Source organism: Oreochromis niloticus, linkage group LG3 (assembly GCF_001858045.2).
Source record: "Oreochromis niloticus isolate F11D_XX linkage group LG3, O_niloticus_UMD_NMBU, whole genome shotgun sequence".
Lineage (NCBI taxonomy): Eukaryota > Metazoa > Chordata > Actinopteri > Cichliformes > Cichlidae > Oreochromis > Oreochromis niloticus.
The window spans coordinates 25325563-25342039 of NC_031967.2; the positions used below are offsets into that span (position 1 = coordinate 25325563).

Here is a 16477-nt window from a genome sequence, read left to right on the forward strand (position 1 = left end):
TACTGCGTTTATTTTTATGTTTTCTGTCTCAGCTCTTCAGCTCCATATTTTTACTACTTCTTCTACACTAAACTCTGCTCCACAGCAAAGGTAGGGGACAGTTGTGTTGAGAGATTTAATTGGACAATACAATATCAGTAATGAAAATAAACAAATGGGCTGCTTTACGACCCGTACGCAGGGGCCTTCAACTGACCCATCGACCAAAAAATGTGTTAGCACACGAAGAAGATAACTGGCATGCCAATTGTGGAACAACAACTTTCAGCAAATCTCCAAATCAACATGAATTCACAATTAGTTCTGCAGCAACTCTATAAGTAACACTGCAAGTAGTGTAGAACAGGAGTCACAACATCAAACCACAGAGCAGAGTCATGCTGACAGTTTCTGACAGGAAACAGAAAATCTCAATGTAAACATCAGTTTTTGTTTCTTTATATTAAGATTTGACATGTTTGACATATTTATATAGTAAAAGTTTGTAAAGCAGATTTACTGAAGTCAACATTTTAAGAGACTGGATTGTGTTGATGTGTTCGTTGTGGGGAGTAAAGTCATTTAAACATAGCAGGAGTTGACTCAAAGTGGGTGAGATCATTTCTTTCTTGATGTGACCTAAAGTTAAACACATTAGTTACTTCAGAGTTTGTGCTGGCATTGTGATCATGTGATCTGCTGAGCTTGACTTTGTTTCCTGCTCTGACCTGAAATTTTCTAGTTTCAGGTTTTGGATGTGAAAGAAGTTCATTTATCGTTCCGTTCATCATCTGACTTGTTAGTGGAATTATTGTCATGCTGCTGCTGATGTGTTGCTACACAAAGATAAAGAGGGAGATTTTCTGATTAACAATTTACAGGAAAAATAATTTATTTTAAAGCTGTGACACTTTTAAACAAACTGATGTAATAATGTTTGTGTTTTTACAGAACCCTGTTGTAACAGGTTGGTGCAGCAGTTTAGTTTTATTTTAAACACAACAATAACTTTGAATTATTCCTCATTACATTTACATTATTTGCCAAATGTTTCAGTCTCACTCAGTCTCAGAGCACAAATCAAAGCTCTGCTTCACAGCAAACAAACAGCCAGAATGAAATTCAGGTTTACTCCTCTCTTCTTCATGGTGAGCCCAGAAATTATCACTTTTCTCTTTATTACAGTTTTTAACACTCAGTTTGTTGTGAAGGAAAAAAAAACATCCTTTATTAGATAAAAACAAAACTAAATAATTATATTTTCCTTCTTTCTTATTTTCAATGACTTGTAGGTGATCTTTCAGTCTATGAACCAATCTGAGGCTCTGGAAAAACTGGAAGTGGTACAAACAGTATAACCTTTGATAATAACAGAGCTGTAAGAAATGTAAATATTTGATCTGACTGATCAAACTTCATTTTTATTTCAGCAGACGAATACAACAACCTCACATCTGGATTTCAGCTTGAAGGTCTTGATAAGACTGTATTGGCTTCTCTTCATTGTTAGATCCAGAATCAAATTTAAAATCTTTCTCATCACATACAAGGTCCTGAATCCTCCCTTAGTTATGCTGCAATAGGCCTAGGTTGTTGGGGGCTTCCCATGATGCACTGTAATCCTCCTTCACTCACCTTTTTTCACTCACTATGTATTTATACACCTCTGTGAATTTATTTTTAGTTATCATTAATATCTGGCTGTCTTTGTCCTGTCTCTCACACCTCAACCTGGAGGCTTCTTCCTGTTAAAAGGGAGTTTTTCCTTCCTGCTGTCACTACAGCACTTGCTCAAACGGGTCATATTGTTGTTGGGGTTTTCTCTGTTTTGTTTTTTTGGGGGGGGGGTTTATTGTAGTGTCTATAACTTAAATATAAAGCACCTTGAGACAACTGTTTTGTCTCCATATAAATAAAACTGAACTGAATTGACAAAAAACACAAAAACTATGACCTTCAAAATGTCACCTAATCTGAAACAAGAGAAAACTTTGTATATTATAGAAAAAGTTAACAACACAAGAACAAACTGGCGTGTTTGCAGTTAACAGGAAATGTGAACACATTACACAACTGAACACATTACACAACTGAACACATTACACAACTGCTGCAGAGCTGTTTGAGGTTTGTGTAAAAGAGAAGGAAGCAGTGAGAGGTAACAGATAGAAGAAGCAGCTGAACAAAAACTCATCACAGCTTCTGTTTATTCTGCATTTATTATTCATACAAAGTAAAACAGTTTGAGATTAGCTGTGTGTCTGAGTGTAGCAGGGCTGGACGTGAGGATGACACACATTTTACTCTGCATGTCTGGATTATTCTGTAAGTTCACTTCTGTTCTGCATTGTGAGAATTACATTGTTTCACTGGTTTAAGCTGCTTCTCTAAGAGCTTAAAAAACTTGTGATTCTCAGGACTGATTTATCTAAATGTTGTCTGATGCCTTGACTGAGTTCAGACCGTAACATTGTGTTGGATACTCTGCTGCTTTCTGCACCAGTGAAAGACACAGCACACTGTTTTCTGTTATTACGGTTATTCTGTTCATTGTTCTGAAAAACAAACTTTCATAGCTGAAATATTTCATTGTAAAGGTTTTTTTCATGTGTGCCTATTGAACAACTAATGGTCCACATACACAGAAATCTGGTGATGAGCTGTTACTGTGTCATGTGAAAACTGTTTATTCAGTTTAAATTTATTTTAATTTGAATTTTGTAAATTGTATAATATCTGATGAGGTTTTCTTCATGTTTTAGTGCTCAGTGCAGTCATCTGTGGAAACGCTGAAGGTGAGAAACATTTTTTCTTCACATTCATATAATGTGTGTAGCATCAGAGGTCAGTCAATCACAGTCCTGTTTGAAGATTTTAATAATTATGAATATTATGAAAATAATGATATCATGTGTCATATGCACAGCTTCATTTTAACATTCTCTAGAAATAGTCCCTGATTTGATATTTTGATGAAAAGTTGAAATTAGAAGCTTTCTAATATAAAACTCCAAACTCCTCTGACTTTGAGCTGTGTTGGAATATTTTTACTGGAAATCGGTTTACTTTCATCTACATGAAATATTTTTTTAACTTACAGAACTTGGAGTGAAGGCCACTGTGACAGCAGACAGATTAACCATACCAACAGGGGGCAGTGTGACACTGACCTGTGTTGCGCAGCACTTTGCTGACTTGGAATATTATTGGATTAGAGAAACCTCATCTGAAAACAAGTCCTTAATATCTACTGGAGCAGTCATTAGTATCTCTGAAGGAGGCAACTACACCTGTAGAGGATGGAGAAGAGACACAAATTCACTGCTAACAGAAAGTGATTCAGTCACCATTCAGGAAACTGGTAAGTTCAGGAACTCAATCTGGAAATAATCAGGATTCTCCAAATGTGTGTAAACAATCGCATTGGTAGGCCTCAGTAGTGGTTTTACACGAACTTCTGTGGGGTTAAAATGACGTCTGGGGCGGTTTTAGGTATACGTGGTCATAATGGGATTCTGTTTGTTTGTTTGTTTTTTGCGCATAAATGTAAACTTGAATATTTGATGAATAAGCCCATTTTAGCTAAAGTCATAAAATATAAGATGATGGGATTTTAATTTAACTTAAGAGTTACAAAATGACTCGTTGGCTGTTTTAGTGTGAAAAAATAGAAAATCTAGTGTAGTAAAGTCAGATCAGCACGATCCTTGGAAGGAAGAAGATCTTGTTCAGCTCATGGCATTGATGATGGTGTTACTGGTATCAATACAGTAATGTCTTGCTGCATGCTCAATCATCCAGGTAAGTAAATCCATAAAGTTGATTCTGTTCATCTGGACGTAGCATTTTCAGTGTTAGAAACGTTTCGTCACTCATCCAAGTGACTTCTTCAATCTCAGCTGACTGCAGGTTTCCCCAAATCTTATAAACAGTACATTTGCATAATGACTGAAACTAACATTGCTGCATCTGTTTTTGCTCTCTTAGGATTTCAAGCCACAAACTTCTGACTCTTGTTAATCAGCCTTTTGTTAGAAATGATTTTTCTTTTCCATTTTCAATCAGCCAGCAGGAGGAGATTCAGCTACAGGGATTATAAAAATGTTCATTCATTCCTTTTGTGTCCTAAATGAGGAATTTTGCTGTGGAAAGTTTCCAACAGGACCGATGTGAAACTGCAGCACAGCTGGTCTCAGATATTCACTGGTGAGACAATCACTCTCAGATGTGAGATTCAGGGAGGTGAAGGAAAGGTGTGGAAATATGAATGGACAGCACCCAACACAAACAGCCCTCCAACATCCAGTGAATACAGGATCAGCAGAGTTTCAGTGTCCCACAGTGGAGACTACAGATGTCGGGGTAGCAGTGACTATCTCTTAACAGGATGGAGTGATGCCTTCAGACTGACAGTTTCATGTAAGTTGGTCTACAATTCAAACTGAACTTTCCTGTTTTAAACTTGACATATAGAAACCCTCCAAGAAACTCACTGTGAAAACAGACACACAGTTAGTGAGTGCACTGTGACTCTGAAATGACTCATTTAAAGGGGAATATAAAGAGATGACAGTTTTAATGAATAAATAATAGATCAGGTGCATCTGTAGTGTAGTTTTAAAGTAAAAGAGAACACCTGTGTTACATTAAAAACTTGTGTTTAGGGACATTTAAAATTCACTGAAAATTTAATGTGCAGTCATAGATGGCCTCACGTTTGACTGTAAAATGTTTTGGTGCTTTGAGCAAACTTGCATAAAAGTCTCATGTGACTTTTCTTCTGCACAAAATGATCTCTGTGAGTGCCTCCTTCTTCAATCAGAGACACTATCACATGAACATGATAAAATCTATGAAGAATATAAAAATATAACAGTTCAATGCAACACTGAAACTAAGATTAATGCAGCAGAAAAGAATAATCTTGGTATTTAGTGCACAGAGCTGTAAAATAAACATTTTAGTTCAAGTTATTAATTTCATCTCTGAGCAAGCGGTGAGTGCTGCGCTTTGTTTCCAAGGTGACGGCTGCACATGAGAGCTCTGAAACTTTAAACTGGATCCATTTAAACATTAAAGCTTACTATCTCACAGCCTAATAAAGCAGAGATGGAAAACACTTTATTTTGTTTATAAATCAACATGAAATATATTTTATTGATTGAGCTGCAATTCCAGCAGAGTAAAAGTGACTCGGCAGCAATTTAGAATCAATAACAGAAAACACATCCATACATTTTTGGTGTTAACAAATGAATACAATAAGCTGATCATAGCGAGAGTGCAAGAACCGATAGGCAGGCAGACTAATGATTCCCATTACTTGGACTACTGGGAACCGGTTCTATACAAGAAACAGCTTTCTATTCCCATCCCTACATGCAGGATTACTAATTTCTTCTTGATGATGATTTAATGTTTTACTTATTTTTTTCTTCAACAGCAAGTAAACCCAGAGCCACACTGACAGCACAAAGTTCAGTCATACCAGCAGGGGGCAGTGTGACACTGAGCTGCTCTGTGGAGGGCTCTGCTGGCTGGAAGTTTGACTGGTTCAGACGTGATTCAGAGTTTTCTGTACCTCAGAAAATAGAAGCTGGAACATCAGAGCACACTATCAGTATTTCAGAAGGAGGCATCTATTACTGCAGAGGAGGGAGAGGAGATCCAGTTTTCTCCACAGAGGACAGCAGTGACGTCACCGTTAAAGAAGCTAGTGAGATTAAGATTTTTACTCAATGGTATTTAAGTTTTTAATTTGTTTCTTACAAAACTGGTGAGTTTGGATTCAGAAACAATGTTGAACAGTTTGATGATTGAGGATTACAATGAAGGCCAAACAGCATTATATCTCATGGTAACCTCTTTATAAAAATGTTCTTATTGGAAATGGTTGAACATGAATAGTCATGTAAAATGTGGAGTCGAGAGAATCAGTGTCAGGAATGTGATCCAAGGAGGGGAGACTAGGTGGGATTATGAATGTGAAACAATCATTTTCAGCAAATCTCCAAATCAACATAAATTCACAATTAGTTCTGTATCAACTCTACAAGTAACACTGCAAGTAGTGTAGAACAGGAGTCACAACATGAAACCCCAGAGCAGAGTCATGCTGACAGTTTCTGACAGGAAACAGAAAATCTTAATGTAAACATCAGTTTTTATTTCTTTATGTTAAGATTTGACATGTTTGACATATTTATATAGTAAAAGTTTGTAAAGCAGATTTACTGAAGTCAACATTTTAAGAGGAAATTTAAGAGACCGGACCTGTGTTGATGTGTTCATTGTGGGGAGTCAAGTCATTTAAACAAAGCATGTGAGTTATACACATTAAATAGAGTTAATTCACAGTTTGGGCTGGAATTGTGATCATGTGATCTGCTCAGCTTGACTTTGTTTCCTGCTCTGACCTGAAATTTTCTAGTTTCAGGTTTTGGATGTGAAAGAAGTTCATTTATTGTTCCGTTCATCATCGGACTTGTTAGTGGAATTATTGTCGTGCTGCTGCTGATGTGTTGCTACAGAAAAATAAAGAGTGAGATTTTCTGATCGACTTTTAAAAGAATTTTTTTTTTTTGTAATGCTGTGACAGTTTTAAACAAACTGATGTAATAATGTTTGTGTTTTTTACAGAACCCTGTTGTAACAGGTTGGTGCAGCAGTTTATTTTCATTTTAAACACAACAATAACTTTGAATTATTCCTCATTACATTTACATTATTTGCCAAATGTTTCAGTCTCACTCAGTCTCAGAGCACCAATCAAAGCTCTGCTTCACAACAAACAAACAACCAGAATGAAATTCAGGTTTACTCCTCTCTTCTTCATGGTGAGCCCAGAAATTATTACTTTTCTCTTTATTACAGTTTTTAACACTCAGTTTGTTATCAAGAAAAAAATCTTTTATTAGATAAAAACAAAAATAAATAATTATATTTAACTTCTTTTATAACTTCTATTTTCAATGACTTGTAGGTGACCTTTCAGTCTATGAATCAATCAGAGGCTCTGGAAACACTGGAAGTGGTACAAACAGTATAAACTTTGATAATAACAGAGCTGTAAGAAATGTAAATATTTGATCTGACTGATCAAACTTCATTATTTCAGCAGATGAATACAACAATGTCACATCTGGATTTCAGCTTGAAGGTCTTCATAAGAGGAGTGAGTACAACAAACATGAAATGTAATAATTGTTTGAATGTTTTTGTAACTTGTGTAATTTTAGAGGAAGACAGTCTCCATGTTATTAACTACAATAATCCATCATCACAACAGGCAGACATGATGGCACAGAGGAGAGCTCTGACTACAATAATGTGAATCCTGAATCAGCCTCAGGTACAAATGTGAACTCTACAGACACTGAATCATTAGTAATCAGATTACATGTGCAGTAAATGTGTGACATCATTGTTAAAGTTTCAGAGTTTTGTGAAACTGATGAGCTGAATCATGATATGATTGGCTTTAGTTATGTTGTGTTTCTGTTGTGGTGTCTGAATAAAATAATGAGCCTCTTAAATTTCAAACACATGCAGCTAAAATGTGAGAAAGTGTAAGTTTCCCTGATGAGATCAGTTCTGTGTGATTAAAGAGTGAAAGTGTAAAAGGTCAGAAAGCATCATCACATCTTTGGCACCATTATTTCTTTGTTTTTCACTTTTGAAGTCGTATTTGTTCTGATTTTGTTTCAGGTCCATAAAAAGATTATTTCAACAAAACTCAAGACTCACGGACAACGTCAGCAACAAAATCCAACTCAGAACATTTTGACAACGTTTAGAGAACTGCCAGCATCCAGATCAACAGCAGTTATATTAAACAATGACATGCTCTTGGTTTAATGTCAGCACTGGAAGACTGATAATATGGTTCATCTTTGTATTCAAATCTTATTGTGTTTATTTCTGTTGTAATAAGTGGAGGTTGGATGGTGTGGGACATTGTTTCCATCAAGACACAATTTCATGATTTGGTTCTGTGAGTTTGTTTCAGTCTCTTATTTAAAAAAATCTCTTTAAGATGTTCGCTCACTTCCTCCTGAATTTTACCTGCGATTTTGCATATCAGTAACAACAACAACAACAAATAATAATAATAATAATAATAATAATTTTCATGTTAATTACATTACTTGTTGCCAAATCGTGACGCACAAAAACTGTATAGTCAATGTTCAGATTTTACAGTGTGATTCATGTCATCACTGAGGCCATGACAGAGAACATTTTGTGTATGATCAAAATGTTTTCTGTAGGTGATGTTTGTGTCTTTTATGCTGTGAAGAGTTTGATGTGTGTAAAATAATTGTGGTGCTTTAAAAAATAATCAAAATAATATCACAACAACACTTCTTTGTTCCTCTGGGTGACCTGTGATGCTTATATGTGTATAAAAATGTTGTTTCTGCTATATTTCTGCTATATCCTATTTATTAATCAGCTGAAAATGACTCATGGTTTCTGCCTGAGCCTTCCAGAAAAGAGGAAATGCAGCCTGTGGTTAAAGAGAAAAATGTTTAGTTCAGTAAATGACTTGTTTTAACAAAGAGGCAACAAGTAATGCAAACAATAACAGCACAGTGGTGTTCTCTTGACAACTACATGCTGACATTGTCAAATATAAATATAAAGTATTTCCTTAGTTGAAGGGATATAAAGTGTCAGGTGTGCCCCTGTAGCACTGCACTTGTTCTCTGTGTGGACTGCACATTTTTATATCATCTACCTGTACTGGGAAAAATACCACACTGTGAGAACTGATGAAAACTCTCCTTTAGAATAATATCAGCATATAGTTGTCAAGAGAAGCTGTGAAGAGTGTGTTTCTCACACTGATAACCAGCTGTTTTTATCATTATTTATGATATGTTCAGTTAGTTATTCTGTTTTCACTTCATTGCTGCTCGACATCTTGCTAACAGAACAAAGCACAGAACAAAGAAGTAATCTGTTCTCCACATCAGAGAGACATCAGTGTTCAAGGTCGGTCCTGTGAAAAACCCTTTATTTACCAAGTAGCCACCTGGACTTATTTGGTCATTTTGGCTGTAAGAATCTCAGAATCAAACTATAAGTGAATGCTTTTGCCCTTTTTTCAGAATAACCTCAGCGTTCAATATCTGGCAGCTATTTCACATTATTGTATTGTTATGAGTGGAACCACAGTTTGAAGTGGGAAAGAAAAACAAACTCTGTTTTTTTCAGATTTATAGTTAAGTTGAAACTGATATTCAACAAAATGTAATACAACATAACTTTAAATATGAACTCTACTAAATTGGTACAAAAAGGTTTTTGAGCCTATTCCACTCAGTTTTTCATAAATCCTCCCTTTTATATTACAAATTTCCAGGTATTTTTGGGTGTTGCCACTTCTCCACACCCGCCTCTCTGTTCCATGTGTCATCAATTCATCCCTGTGATTGGACCGTCTTTGCACGTGCATTCTAATGATACACTGTAAAGTTTCGTAATGCTCATCTCTCATCTTTCAGTAACCGTTTGAAATGTCTCTCTTAACCCAACTGCCCGAGGAGTTACGGTAGTGTGGATCAGCCATGGTAAAACCCAGCGGGAGTTGATTTTTCTGTGTTCAGACAGCAGCAGCTTGTGAAAGTAATACACCAAATATCCCCGAAAAGCTCAGCTTCTCTTCTTTTCTGAACCATTTACATTTTCCGCGGGCTGGCCCAGAGTAAATAAGGGTAAGTGTCAGTGTGGATATACAGATATACAGAAGTACAATCACTGGACTGTGTTTACAGCTGGTGGCCAATAGGGGGAGACATTAATCGATTTATAACTTATTATAGCTGTCATGGTCTCCCAGTCCTCCTGGTCAACCAACACGTTCTCTCTCCTTACGAGTATAATGAACTCGATACTTTACTTTCTGTTTCCGTTCGGTGTCTCCTGTACACACTGCTGCAGTTTCATCAAAGAGGCAACCTGGCTGTGTTAAAGGTCATGAAAATTCATTCAGAATTAGCAACACTGATGATGTTATTAATTATATGACATCATCAGTGTTATATATTAAAAAGTATTGGTACTAGTATCAATATCATCGATACAGGCCCTGTATTTACCTGGTATCAGATCGATACCAAATCTTGCAGTATTGCAAACAACAAACAAACAGTGAAATATGAAGTTCTTTAAACTGTTATTATTTCAGCACCATGGACAGCGCACAAGGATTTTAATGCATGAGCTGTGCTCTCTAACATGTGACTGTTTGTAGTGTATAGATCTCTCTCCCTCTCTTATGGTGACAGGTTAATAATTTTCATTTAAAAAATACTGTTGTACTGTTTCTAGGGTCCCTGTCCCTGGGTATATGTGTACTCTGAAGAGCACATCATGTCACTGTAAATGTCACGGCCTGGAGGATCAGCGAGACACTGATTGGTCTTTTCTTCCTTTTCTCTCTCTCTCCTCCTCTCTGTCGCCGGGGCGGAACTCATTGTGGGTTCACGCCCTCGGCCCACGCCCACAGAAGGGAACACACCTGATGCCCATCAAGATGAACGGCATTTATGCCAGGAGGAGACTGCTGGTCTTCGCTGGATCTTTGTCTACCACGCGTCAGTGAAAGTCAAGCTACAGCTCAAGATAAGTCAAATGTCTTTTGTGAATATCGTTACTCATTCTTGTTTCCTCGTCTACAGACCTTCTGGATTACCTTTCCCGTGTGAATCTGTGTGTCAAGGGTGAAGAAAGGAACTGCAGTCATGTATGTGGAGAGTTGGAGAGTGAGTGATTCCCCCCTTTTGGATTTCCCTGGAGCCCCGTCCCTCACATTGTTTTATATAGCACTGCCCTGCACTTCCTGTATATACACCTGGTGAGCTCTGTAAATAAATCCTTATGTTCAGCTGATTCAGGAGTCCTGCATTTGAGTCCCCTGCATTGAACCCTAACAGTAAATGTTTATGTATATTTGAATTAAGAAATCATAAGAGAATCTGTCTCTCTCTACCCACAAAACCACATATACATTAATTTTTCTTTGTGTAACTTCAGATTGCCAGATCATTGTCATTCTCCACCTTTCCCATACAGAAAGACCTGTGACATAGAAACATTGGGTTGTGTTTACAGCTGGTATTCAACATAGGGCGTAATTGGTCTGACTTCCTAAACAGCCAGGTAAACAAGACATGCTGTGCCAAAGCACGGAGATAGCACAGGGCAACCTGGCTCCCAGCTGTCTCCTTGTGCAGGTCCCCTGTGGGAGATATTCGCAACTCTGCATTTACTTGGACAGGTGAAATTCAAACAGGGTCATCAGCAGCAACCCAGTGTTAGGCCGGAGGATAACCCCTGTGTCACCTGCATCATTGCCTTTGGACCAACAGAGCATGCAGCACACAAAGGATTTTGTCAACTGTGTCCAGCTGTCTGACTGCAAACAAGAAGTCAAACAGCCCCAAAAGAAAGCAGTAGGCAGTCCTGGTGGATCATGCACAAAACTACTGCAGCATTCTCACTTTTAGATCAGGCCGTGCATGGAGCCTCTCCCTCTCAGGGTACAGGCTGTCACCCTGAGTCCTACTGGGAAAAGATGGAACAGTGACCCCCTCACCTGGGACAGGAGGTCCCTCAGAACAGGGAGCTCCCAGGGTGTCCTGGCCATGACTGGCAGGATAGCTGAAAACTAGCATGTAGGGCCAAAGAGGGGCCAGCAGGATCAACCTCAACTCCTCAGTCTGGACCCGGTGAAGGAATAACTGGAGGAGGAAGTATGGAAAGAGAGCCTGTGGCCAGGAGTGCACCAGGTTGTCTCCAGGGAGAAGAACAGATGGCAATGTGTGAATTCTCTGGGGGGGGGAAAGGTCTACTTCTGCCCCTCTGAAGCGACTCCAGATCTGGTGGACCATCTCTGGATGGAGTCTCCACTCCTGTTGGATTGGGCTCCACCTTAACATATTGTAATGTTATGTTCAATGGTCCTGGCACATAAACTGCTTTCAGTGAGTAGAACAGGCTGAGCCCACTGCCACAGTCTGGTAGCTATCATGCAGAGGAGGGGAGACCCTCGGCCCCCTTACCTGTTGATGTAGGCTACTGTGACCATGCTTTCTATCTTGATGATAACATGGTACCATAACAGTCACGACAGAAACTGCTTGAGTGCCAGGATGACAGCTTGCAGCTCCAGCATATTTATGTAGGAGACGACCAATGACTGATGTAACAGCTGTAGACTGTAGAGCCCTCAGCCTCAGGAGCTGACCCACAAGTGAAGCCCAAATGGGTCTAGGCACACCCCGAAGGTCTGCTGTCAATTCGGGGTGAGGGACATGGAGGCTCTGATGGACTCCACGGTCATGCCCAGAAATTACGTGATGTGGGAAGGCTGCACGTGACATGAGCAGAGCTACATGGCTGCAAAACTGTCCTTTGGTACAGCAGAAGGATACAGCCCGATGGAGTGGGAGAAACTCTCACTCACTGGGTTAAAAGCCAGTCAACCACAGAGAGGACCCACTAGCCATGTGAACCCACAAGACTGTGGGCAAGATGCCAGAGGTGTTCTCACTTTCAAGCATGTTTCTCACACAGCATGCTGGTGTTCTTGGCTTCTTGGTCTTATGGGGTGCAGATGCTCTCAGCACAATTTACCACACTGCTGGGTGTTATCTACACTAGTGTATTCAGCTTTTCTTGAATGTTTTGATTCTGGGTCTCATCATGATGCACCTTCCTTGTGTTTCCCGGGATTTGATATAATGAAGATTAAGGGCACAAATCACAAATCTGAATACAAACACACACACAAAGAAAAGAAAGGGGGGTGATGATGTTTCAGATTAATATTAATTGACAGATGCCTCAGCGTGTAGGCAAGTCTACATATGACATGTGAGTCTAGTGGTTCAGGTCACCCTTTAATTATTTTCTGACCCCCCCTTTGTTCTTCTGAGCAGACTGTGATGACTGCATGTGTGTAAAAGACTGTTGTTGGTTTATTTTTATCTGCTGAAAATCTGATACCACAACATTTCTGTCTGGGCCTCCAAGAAAAGAGGAAATGCAGCCTGTGGTTTCAGCCTGAAGTCTAATATTTGTCTTCTTTAAAGTCAACACAGCACAGTGGAAATGTGCAGGTATGACAATGTGTGAAAACAGGTTTAAAGTAGCTTTATTGTGGTGATGACACATGCTGGACTAAAGAATAAATAAAGCATGTGGGCATCAAGAGAAACGGTGAAAAGCTTGTTTCTCACGCTCATGTCTTTAAGAGTCTCTGCATGGACGTGCTGTAAATGTTCATTTATCTCTGAAATAAATAAAATCATCCATCACTCTCTCTGTCCATAAAATCATATACAGATATGTTTTTCTTCTTACTGCAACTTCCAAACAGGCCAGTTCCTCACAGTATAACACAAAACTCCAAAGTATAATCACTGCTTTGTAACCAACAGAGGAGCCAGTAAATCATCTATACCTACTGATACTAATGTGTCTGTTTGGCTGGTGTTACAGAAATGGTTCCTACACCTGTGATGATGACGTCAGTGTTTGACTTCAAACTGTCTGCTGGACTCTGCAGTATCACAGAGTCCCCAAGTTTTTAGGTCTTTTTAGATTTCATATCTTGAAGCATTATGAACTCTTGAAATATTGATGTGTACTGAAACTTTTGCACTTATATTAACACAAAAGCTGCAAATAAGGTAAAAACAGGAAGTTAAATCTTAATGTATTTTTCCTTTGCCACAGAAAAGTGGAGGGACGGAGATTGTCTGAAGCAGTTAGAATAGCACAATGATACTGACCTGACCTCAATCCACAGTCTATACCCAGGGAAAGCCACACCAAGTCTGTAGGGTTTAATGAAGGGTGCACCTTTAACACCAGTTGTCTGTATGATCCACTTGGTCACCTATAACATCTCAAAGTTTCTGGCTTCGATTCTCAACCCGTTGGTACGCAGCTCTAAACACCACATCCAGAACATCTTGGATTTTGTTGAGAAGGTTAAAGATAACATTATTGAGGCAGATGAAACAATTGTCTTGTACAGTGTTAAATCTCTACTCACTTGTCTTCCAGTCACTGAAGCAGTGGAGGTAGTTTGTAAGAGATTACAGGATAACCCCAACCTCAGCAACAGGACCACTCTCAGCACCAACCAAGTGTGTTTGCTCTTGGAACTGTGTCTTCATTTCACCTACTTCACATACAAGGGTCAGTACTTTTATGTGAAGCCTTATAAACAGCACTGTTTATAATGTTGGGGAAACCTGCAGTCAGCTGAGACTGAAGAAGTCACTTGGATGAGTGAAGAAAAGTTTTTCTCACTGAAAACTCTACATCCAGATGATCAGAATCAACTTTTTGGGAATGAAGGATGGAGGCTGTGTTTGTGAGCTTTACCTGTGATTGATACTATAGACTGTATATTGACAATGGCCATTGTTATGTGTTTTGATCGAGTGAAAAACTGAGGTACACTGTAGGCTAAGTATCATATAAGTACTCACATGTGACACCGTTGCTAATACAGCTGCGCTGGCTCCCCATTGAATTCAGAGTTCATTTCAAGACTCTGGAACTGACCTACATCATTAAACTTCTACAGCCCTATGTGCCTAGCAGGTCTCTTAGGTCATATAATCAGGGTCTACTTGTCATTCATCATAAAAGGCTGAGAACTAAAGGGAGACAGAGCTTTTGCCACTGTGGCTCCCAGACTGTGGAACTCTCTCCCACTGAGCTTAAGATCTGTGGACTCAGCAGGTCCTTTAAAAAACAACTAAAAACACGTTTTTAGAATTGTATTTTGCTAACTGCTGTCTTTTTGTGTGTGTGTGAAGAACTTTGTGATTTTTTATCTAGAAAGGTGCTATATAAATATAGTTTACTTAATGACTTACTAGACTCATATAGAGGGGACTAACAGAGTAGCCAGAGTACCTGGAGAGAACCCAGACAGGTAGAGGGAGAACATGCAAACTCCAGACAAAAAGTCCCAGCTGGTGGATTCAAACCCACAAACTTCCTCCTGTGAGGTAACAGTACACACCACTGTACCTCTGTGCCACTCATTTGTCTTATTATTTAATATCTGTGTAGGTTCTCAGTCATCCAGGTCATGGTAGTCTAAGGAGTTTGGAAAGAAAGTAACTAAACTTCCTTAACCCTTTAAAACCGGTCGGAGCGGGCACGCTCCGTTTTGTGTAACTACTTTTAAATCCCTGTAGAACTGGAACCACGTAAGCTAGCACAATTTTTTTTTTTTTTTGCACATTCAACCGGAAGAGTTGTACTTACACCTTATGCCATCAGATTGTCCTAAGTCACGGTTTCCTTCCACATATGGCTTTGCAAAAACTGCATAAAAAACGCTTGCAGCAACAAAAACATAATATTCTAGAAACACGCTTTGCCGATTCGATCAGCTGTTCATAACACTTCCTACGTTGGAATAGACGTCAGCGCGAACTATCGCATGTCCGCCATTACCTGTCCGAAACCGGAAGTGATGTCATTTTTGCAGAAAATATAGGTTTTTTTGTTTGTTTTTTTTACCTTCACGGTCTTATAAGCCTATACTGGTGTTTTTAAAAGTCATGTTTGACTTCATGCTTTTCTGTATAGTTTCTGGGATGCTTAGAACTCAAATTGCACTGCTGGAAATAGTTTATTTTGATGCGCATGCTGTTTTTTTTGCAAATTTGCATTATAATATTTATTTTCGTTTTTCCAGCAGGATATAAAAATTGGTGTATCTCAAAAATAAAACTATGAAGACACTCTAAATAAATGTCCTGTTGTTAGAAACTATTTTGTGCAACTTTTTTGTATTTACAGTTTTGAGGGATAAACCTCTTGAATTTCTCTAACTAGAAACATATCCAAAAAACAAAAAAACAAAAACGATTATCAATTTTTTGTAGTTTATTGCACTTTTTTGCAATTTATGTAGTTATTGTGGACTTAATGCATATATATTATTAAAATTTGGGTTATAACGGTTGTATTGATGTATAGCAACTTGAAAAGCTGCCAAAAATGGCACTACCGCATGTAAAAATATAAAGATAACTCTGGCGGACTTGGTTCTATGGTAGGTCTTAAAGGGTTAAGTTTCTTGAAGACGTCTCACCTCTCATCTAAGAGGCTTCTTCACTTCTAAAAGCAAAGGGTGGAGAGTCCCGAGTCTTTAACCTTAGTGGGGATTGTCCCTTAAGAGGATCATACACCCATTTTTAATCATATGTGTAATCAAGGGATCTCAAAACTGCATTGTAGGTGACTGACAGCTGATGCCATAAGCCACCATCTCTGGTCAATGATAGTCATCCACAGTGGACATAGATGGCCTCTTCCACTCACAGTATTTTCAGCTCAAAATGTGAACACGTGCACCTTCAAACGAGTGATATTTCACATGATATTGGGAGCATATGAAAATAAATCAAATATTTTGAGATCATTGTCTGTGCATAATCCAGGAGAGTGAGTGAGT

At 38.6% G+C, this 16477-nt stretch overlaps 2 protein-coding genes and 1 long non-coding RNA gene across 12 annotated transcripts in view; all 3 read left to right on the forward strand.

Annotated features, from left to right (window-relative positions):
• LOC109194483 (titin) overlaps positions 1 to 16477 on the forward strand; it is a 722900-nt gene that overhangs the window by 121685 nt on the left and 584738 nt on the right. The window lies entirely within an intron of this gene.
• Positions 1 to 16477, forward strand: part of LOC102081169 (uncharacterized) — a 151558-nt gene that overhangs the window by 24093 nt on the left and 110988 nt on the right. The gene's annotated exons all lie outside the window — the stretch shown is intronic.
• The window catches only part of LOC102077482 (low affinity immunoglobulin gamma Fc region receptor II-b), a 74868-nt gene continuing 60484 nt past the window's right edge, over positions 2094 to 16477 (forward strand). The window contains exons 1-12 of one of the 10 annotated variants that reach the window (XR_003219103.1): positions 2094 to 2304; positions 2742 to 2774; positions 3080 to 3340; positions 4132 to 4398; positions 5420 to 5695; positions 6410 to 6520; positions 6619 to 6634; positions 6724 to 6815; positions 6962 to 7012; positions 7097 to 7153; positions 7268 to 7330; positions 7687 to 7787. This is a non-coding gene — a long non-coding RNA (low affinity immunoglobulin gamma Fc region receptor II-b). Of the gene's footprint in view, positions 2305 to 2741; positions 2775 to 3079; positions 3341 to 4131; positions 4399 to 5419; positions 5696 to 6409; positions 6521 to 6618; positions 6635 to 6723; positions 6816 to 6961; positions 7013 to 7096; positions 7154 to 7267; positions 7331 to 7686; positions 7788 to 16477 lie in introns of those variants that run through there. The other 9 variants (XR_003219106.1, XR_003219108.1, XR_003219111.1 and 6 more) reach the window with 9 other exon arrangements.